Source organism: Pundamilia nyererei, unplaced genomic scaffold (genome assembly GCF_000239375.1).
Source record: "Pundamilia nyererei isolate P.nyererei 1_Seehausen unplaced genomic scaffold, PunNye1.0 scaffold00079, whole genome shotgun sequence".
Taxonomy (NCBI): domain Eukaryota; kingdom Metazoa; phylum Chordata; class Actinopteri; order Cichliformes; family Cichlidae; genus Pundamilia; species Pundamilia nyererei.
In genome coordinates, this window is record NW_005187480.1 from 2,093,211 (window position 1) to 2,101,644 (window position 8,434).

The window sequence follows — 8,434 nt, forward strand, 5'->3', positions numbered from 1 at the left end:
AGTCATTACTGAACTGGTTTTCTTAAAGAGATCCATCTAAAGAGAAGCTGTGTGACTGTGACAGAAACATAAAGTCCTTTGTGTTACATAAAAGGCACAATTATCCCTGGTATCATTTTTAATTGCGGTAATGTGTTGTGTAATTACACACGAAGTCCATCAGACCAATTACAAACCACAAAAATGGCAGCATGGAGCTGATGGCCAGCGGCCAAACTGGAAACCAGTTTGCAAAAGTTTCCGTGCAGGTGCGCACCGCTGTACCTGGGCGTATTTCCTACACAAAATGCAGTAACCTGAATGTCCAGCTCTTCAGGTTCACGCATACCAGAGCAGGCCTGAATTAAACATCACACACAAACACAGAAAATCAAAAGCTCCTTTGATGTTTTCAGATCTCAGATGGGTAGGATGTGCATGGTTGACGTGAGCTTTCTGGACAGTCCAGAGTGTGTGTGTGTGTGTGTGTGTGTGTGTGTGTGCGTGTGGTCCCCCTGCCTTCCAACACAACGGGGATTACTCTAATGACTCCATTCACTACCATTGTTTGATCCAGATTACTGCGCACGCAGACACACATCCTCCCTTTTGAAATGCAACAATCAGAGGTTGCCAGGTTCTTTCTGCCTCCCGACACCACCTGGATATGTTCAGCGTGAATTTGCTGGGTGCTGTAAATCTTTGGAAGTCCTGCAGTTTGACTCAGAAGTGCTTCTTGATTCAATAAAAAGAATCTGGGTACAATATTTACATTTAATTTAGTGCCAAACAAGGCTCCAGTCATTTGCCCTCAGAGCTGCGAATGAAAGCCGGAGAAGACGGAGCTTAAACTTATTTATGCAAGTTAAGTAACTGCATTGATTTGGAGGCATCCCCCGCTTGTTGCCTTGCGTGATTCCTTTCTTTCTTTCTTCCTTCCTTTTTTTTTTTTTAAAGAAAGTCATTTCCTGACCAAAAGCACACGTTCGTCAAAATGCAGTACGGGGGCAGGACTTTTATAACAAAAGCAGTTAAAGCTCGAAAGCCTTTTGTTCACTGAACTGTGTGAACAGTAAACAACAATTTAACAAATATGAGAAGAAGCTCTTTAAATAATCCAGTTATGATCAATGGTTTTCGGGTCTATGATGCCTCTACACTTCTCCTCACAGGCAGCAGGAGCTGTGCAATGTGGTTTATCATCGGTGTGTCCACACCTTGTGTACACAGCCTTGTAACTTATCAGGTGTTCGGGGTTAAAAATGAAAACAACGTGACTACGCTATGAGTCATAAATGCCGTGTAACTCGAGCTATGTCACATGATCATCATGTTGCTGTCAGACGGGAAAATTTGGATTTATGTGCATTTAGTCACTGATTTCATCACGCTCACAGCTGGTTTCTGTATGCTTGCTTCTTCTTTCTGTTGCGCAATTTTCATCCCGAAACTCCTGGTCTGAGGCACTGTGGCACGACTGGCTGGTTCAGGGATCAAACGTTTGACCTTCTACTGACAGGATGTGCCAACCTCTGATCCACACACACACACACAGTGATCCTCTGGGAGCAGCAGCAGAAGGGGATTATGGGAGCGGATGGTGGATGAACAGCAGGCTGGTATGAAGTAAAGATCGGGCATCATCTGAATGCGGTTTTAAATCCACGGCAACATATTTATTCCACATGAATGTCAGACTGCGGCAGGAGGAGATAATAACAATAAACTACCACTGCTTTATAAGCACCAGATAACACGGACTGACATGCTTATATAACATCAGTGAGCTGCTTTCACTTCTTTCCAGTCCACCCTGCTGGATTCTTGAGGGGTTTTTTTCTAATCTAAACTCAGATTATTTTTTAAAGGCTCCAATGACTCTTGGTATAAAAAAGGGTGTGGCCAAAGGTGTGAGGGGAAGCTTTTACAGTTACTACTGTAAAAAAAAAAAAAGCTGGTTAAAGCCTCTACAATTACGCATTTAGTTCTTGAATGACTAAATACAACATTCTGGGTTTGTGCTGGGGACCTTGCCTTGGATTGGATCTGATGCTTGTTTTCCATCGGGTGTTTCTGATTTATTGAACAAATGTTATGTTGGCATTCAAAGAACACCTTTTCAGCACACATCATGTGTGCTTATGCACGCCGCCTCCTCACTTTTGCACTTTTAATTCAGCGGTGCATGCATCTCTATGTTTCGTTACATATTCCAAGTCTCTGACTCACCGCTGCAATCTTTATGATTTGGTCATTGCTGACCACTCGTGGTAAACGGCTCTGGCGGATTATCTACGAGGTGCCACGGGTTTTTAGAGATCTGGGATAACGATGCTTTCTTACTCTTGGATGCCAAATGTGTTGCAGAATGTTAAACGTGCTTTAATCTGGTATCATCGAGAATGTGGTGACACTGAAGTTCCTGTTTCACTATATACTGCGTTTTACAGTGTATATGTCTCTCCTGAAAAGACTTGATTTGAACCGTTCTTTAAAACTGCAGAGACAGATCATATATCACCTGAGCGCTCTGGATACAGATATACCTGTTCTACACTGTTCAGTCATTATCAGTGCCACTCAGCACTCTGCACATGCTCAGTGCTGTTCTCTTGGTTTGTTGATCATCCAGACCCATATGGAAAAGAAATAGTAAAAACTTATATGATTTACTCATGAAAGTGACCACTTTCTCATTACTTTCATACATTGTTTTAGTAAGTATCCAAAACATACAAGTTTCATTATATAATTTTTCAAGGGATCTTATATCTGTTTTCACTCTTGTATGCTTTTCATACAAGTTTCACAAAAGACAGATACAAACTTTATAAGATTTATATATATATTTTCCATATGGGGAGGCACACATTGCGTTGGAGGAAAATAAAGACAAACAAACCTAGTTATGTCTAAATATGGAGGAAATCAGTGTTGCTTTTGTGTTTAACAAAGCCGAAAGACGAGTGTCTTTGCTGGTGCCGATCAGCGCACCCAGTTCGCCCCAGTCCTCCAACCAAGGGTTTGAATAGTTGCTGTCAATTACCCCTGAACCTCCTGAGCCCAGTAAATGGTAATCGGGCCAGCCCCATTGATACATACATTTAATTCTTCTCTGCACTCGATGGCTGGCGAAGCTTAAAGAGACTCTGTGCAAGTTTAACAGATTAGTGTTAATCAACCACGAACTGATTAAATCACTTTAGTCATTTATCAAGAAAATGTGACAAGTGTCTTCTGCTTCCAGCTTCTAAAAGCAGCATTCAATACTTCTCTCTCTGCTTAGCATCGCTGTAAAATGCTCGAACAAAAGAAATCTGAAGACGACGCCTCGAGCACCTGTGACAGTTTATCGACCATCACCGCACGGCTGCATTATGTGAACACGCAGAGACGCAGCTTGAAATGACGCCTGCTGCTCAGAGTGAGAACACGCAGCGAGTTTTTTAACATTTAACTCACTTTAATGATCGCCTCTATTAACCAACAGAGAGAGAGAGAGAGAGAAATCAATACGGCTATATCATTCCATATCGGTGCGTTTAGTCTCATTTATGACAGGAAACGATGACAACCTTCCATCTGCCAGGCTGTAAAGCATCTCCATGTCAGCCGGACTGATTTACATGAAATTAACAGTGGGTGTGTTTATGATTCCCTCAGGAGGAGTTCTACCATTGCTCCTTTTTAATAAAATATAAAAATGATGATGACATTGCAGTTCACGGCAAAATTCAAGCCAAGCCTTCAACCACCTTTAGTTGATTTATGACATATTTGCCACTAGAAAGAGGGGGAAAAAAACCCAACCTCGCATAGGAGAATGTGGGTGAAAGTTTTTTTCATCAGGTCACAGTGTCCACAATATCACCGACGTGCTGCAACAGCACCATGCCCTGAGTTCCCCCGTGACTCCTCGCCTTATTACAGAAGAGCAAGAGTGTAGCTACCAAGCAGATATAAACCTCTGCGACGTGTTCAGTGTGCTCCGCGAGCTGTAAGGGTTTCAGTGGGAAGAGGGGACACATCTGATCTCAGAAAAACAAAACGACAAACCACAAAAGCCAACCGGAGCCCATCATCCTAACAGACTCAAAATGAAGCATGAATGTGCATTTATAACTAGGTTTGTGTTTTATTTCAAATGATTCATGTTTTCTTCTCGGATAGAAATCTATAGAAAAATATGTGATGGCTGTTGTACAACCACATCTCTGAGCGACCTGTTCAGGGTTTTCTTCCTCCCAAACTAACCGAAGGATCATCTAACTGGAAAATGTTACTGCCAGTCAAACTTTTCTAGCTTGTTTGTGAATTTCACTGAGATGCCAAAGATTTTATTGCTATTTCCAAGTTGTGACTAAGAGCTCAGGAGCCATACCCAAACACCATAAAAGAAGAAACAATGGATTAGTCAAGTAACCAGCCGTGTCACAGGAAAGACGTGACAAAGCATCCATTTCTCCTTTTTTCTTCTGCGTGTTAATGCGAGTTTTTGGTTTCCTCTCCCATTTGCGCACTCGTTGTCACACCTAAACTTAAATTAGAAAGGAAACTGTCTGTGAAAACTCTGAAATCAGAAGGGTGGATGTCTCTTTTCCTGCAGTGCAGTGATGTGAATGCATGTGTGTGTGTCCATTTCACACACCAAACCCATTTCCACTCTACCTCCTCCTATTTTAATGACGGGCATTAACAATGCGACTCGCTCAGATCTCCAATTTTTACGCAGAAATGTGCAGAACGGACTCGGTGCGACCTCCCTCCTCCCACTCCATCCCCTTTCTCCCCCCAATGACTAATCCCCCACGCCGCAGAGCCACGGAGGACTGTGACGTTTGTCACCGTTTTATCTGATCACCCTGAATTAGAGGAGGCAAGAGAAGAATCCTAAAGATGGGAATCAAACCTCAGACCTCACCCTCAAAGTGGCGGATGGCATAAGCTCAAGTGACAGCAGGCTTGCCATCGAAGCCGGCCGCAAACCTCAGGGAGAATATCTCCAATTCAGTCGCTCCTGCTGCACAATAAACCTGGATCTACGCTTAACAGTGGCAGAATGCACAGGGGGGAACCCTCCAGCTCGACCATAAAACCACAATCTCACCCTCGGAGGCTTTTTATGTTTGTCCAACAGCAGAACGCAGCAACGCGGCTACATTAATTCATTAATATTCTTTTATTAAATAACACCACTGTTCAAGTGGATTCTCCAGTTGTTCCAGGAAGCACGCTGGACCTGCTCTACTGTGCAACATCTACCTTAAGGCCAAATGTGATTACAACGGTCTCGCCTTACTGGCTGAGACACATGAAGCTTCTAATGCAGCTGGATGATTTCACATCACGAGTTTCACAGGAAATTATGGGAGCGAGATGACAGTGGGGTAGTGGGGAATAGGGTCAAAGGTCAAGCGTGTAGGAAGAGAAAACATGGCAGATTCCCACGGAAGCGTCTCCGGAAACATGTGTTTGAAAACCACCAGTACTTAGCTCAGTATCAGAGAGGCAGATGCAGTTTGCATGTAAATACACTCCCCCCTTTCTCTTTCTCTCTCGCTCCCTCCCTCCCTCCTTCATGTGGAGCAGGTCTCTCTCTCTCCCCCTTTCTAGTACACACGCGCGCGCACGCGCACATACACGTACGCACACATGGAACAGAAGGAAGGAGGAGAACCGGAAAGCCGGAGACTGGTGGGACCGGACTGACTAGATTCCCAAGCGGTGACGCGGTGGATATTCATCATCAGCTGCCCTCCTGTCCACCTTTGATAGTTTACACTGATACTCTTGTGCCTTTATTTGCCTTCACACCATGTTAACGGCACGTAGGCTCCAGAAAACAAGCTCATTAAAGGGGGGTGTTAAGGACGGAGGAAAAGGGAGTTTAATTTGATGCTACAGGTGCTCAAAGCGGCCTCAGGTGCCGCAGAGGATCAGATATGGAGAATGATATATGCCCCCACGTCTGCGCGTCTGGTTTATTAGCAGCCGTGGATGAATAGACTGTTTTGTTGCCAAGAGTCCCCAAAGGCAGATTAGCTCTTATATTCCAAGACAAACCTCAGGTGATAAAGACACTGCCTTTTCACATTCTCTGAACACCGAGCGTCCCGTACAACTCCTACAGATCGAGCTTAAATGAAGCCCCACTGAGTTTATGATGATGCTCCTATATGCACTACAGGGACCCGCGCGCACACTCTGCCCTACTGTACTCTCCTCCCGGAATGCATTAGCCAGGATTACCGTGGGGTTAGTTCCAGGTTCCGAAAGGTTTATCAACCCAAAGTGACCCACAGGAACGCATTTTATTACTAACAGTCACGGGGGTAATGCTGAGCGGGGAGGGGATCGATACGGATCAATAGCACTGTAGTGTAACACTGGTAAAAAAAAAAAAAAAAGCCATCTGAGGAGATTAGGCAGAGAATATGAAGGTCCAGTCGCGCTAAATGGATTTATTTTATTTATTTATTTATTTTTACCAACAAGTGTTTTAAAAAGAGCTCCTGCTCGACACAAACGCCCGTGTGCCTTCGGAGATTCAACCTCCATCGAATATGTGTTTTTTAATTAAGGCATAAGTGCTCATCCAAGCGAAACTGAATACAAAGTGAATGTGTTTCGGGCTATTCTCGTGCGTAAAACGTCTCCTGCAGTCCGACAGAAGGAGCTCGAGTCAAAATATTTGAAATATTTAGCATGAATGTAGTTATGTGCAGATAGAAGAAAAAGATTTTGTGTATGGATCGCGTATTTATGTGCAGAGAAGTTCCTACCTGGACCGGGTAAGAGCTGCGCGGTTCCCCGGCTCTGAGCGCTCCAGCCTGGCTACAGGCTCCGCTCCTCCTCGGCACCAAGACGGAGCCGCTCCAGACCTCCCGGGAAAAAAAAAAGAAAAATAAGAATCCCGAAAATCAAATCTCTAAATAAACCAAACAATCCAGTCAGACAGCCAGGGGTGGTGATTACTCCAATTTCTCTCAAATCTCTGTCCACTCTGAGTGTCGTGATCAGCGCTGCGCGTCAGCCCGACAGTCCTTCCTCTCACCGGAGGAGCGGCTGGAGCTGGAGTCCAGCCGGGGAGGAGGAGGAGGAGGAGGGGGCAGACCCGTCCGGGCGAGGAGGGGTGGGGAGGAGTTGGGTAACTCAGTTACTCCGCAGAAACGTTACCGCCGCCCGGGCTCTACGGACAGCGGCAGCAGCAGCAGCATCCTCCGCTGGTGGCACGCGTGGGGAGATGTTGGGGTGGAGGTGGACGGAGCAATGGGACAGGGCAGCAGTGTTTTTTTTGTTTTGTTATTTTTTGGTTTTTTTTTAGAAAAAACGACCTGAGCAACAAACACAAGGTCCGGGAGCTGTCAGCAGCGGGTCTCCAGGTAGTTCCCACTCAGAAGCGCGCTCACCGCTCAGCCGCCTCAAACTCTGTCCGCCTTCCCGGTCCAGCACGGAGCAGGTCGCGCGACTGCACCGTGAGTGCTGAGAAAGTGGAGTGAATCCAAACGAGTGCGCTCGCGCTTCTCTCTCTCTCTCTCTCCCTCCCTCCCGGTCTCTATCTCGCTCTCTTCCCCATCCTCCCCCTCCCTCACCCATACACTCTATACACTACACCGGAGGGGGCGGGGGCGGAGCGAGCATCCACCCGAACAACTTCGTGGATTTCCCAACATTTTTTCTCTCTTCAAATCAAACATTTGGCGACTTCCCCGCTGCAGTCACCCCCGTATTCTATGTGAATACACCTGATTTTATATTTGATGTATCTTTATAAGGTGTCGTGTCTCGGCCATAGGTCCGAGCCTGCGCGCACCCGAGATGGCAGACCAAAGTGCGCACACGCTGTGACCCTCGCATTTAAACCCGTCTCTGCATTTTCACACGCACATACAGTAAATTAATGCTTCTACCTCTTTCTGTTTTCTCGCGTCTCTCCCCCTCTCGCTCTTTAATTATATCCAGGGGTCTCTCTTCCTTCTCCCTCTCTCGCTCGGCTCCGTCCGGCCACAGAGGAGGAAAGCTGCCGTCTCTCGCGCTCTGAGCGCCACCTACAGTCGGCAAGTGGCACGTGAGAAGATGAGAGCGAGCGGAGGCTCTGCTTCCCGGCCGCCGTGCAGCAGAGGCAGCACGGGAAAGGCAACAAAATGGAGCCCGTCGTGGAAAATCTATAGAAAGCTTATTTATTGGACGTAACGCCCGATAGAGCCCGTGAACCCGGCGCAGCATGTGGTGGAGGGGAAGCAGTTATCCAAAGCAGCTTACTGAACACCGATATTACACAGGGCACATATGGATTATGATTTTGCATATGCCTCAGTTTTTGTGCATCTGCTTACGAGCTAATCCCGAAGCAGTGAAAACAGTCTTTAACGTGCATGTATGAGGAAGGCCGTTACCGCAAAACACAAAAGTCTTTCTTTTTTCTCACGCAGAGGCCCCAAAATTACAATGAATC

The 8,434-nt window shown here is 45.9% G+C and overlaps 1 protein-coding gene across 3 annotated transcripts in view; it reads right to left on the bottom strand.

Annotated features, from left to right (window-relative positions):
• LOC102203450 (protocadherin-1-like) overlaps positions 1–7,494 on the bottom strand; it is a 218,037-nt gene extending 210,543 nt beyond the window's left edge. For all 3 annotated transcript variants that reach the window (XM_005737754.1, XM_013912035.1, XM_005737756.2), the window contains exon 1: positions 6,762–7,494. The gene's annotated coding sequence lies outside the window, so the exon portion shown is untranslated. The remainder of the gene's footprint in view (positions 1–6,761) is intronic.
• Between the last annotated feature and the right edge of the window lie 940 nt (positions 7,495–8,434).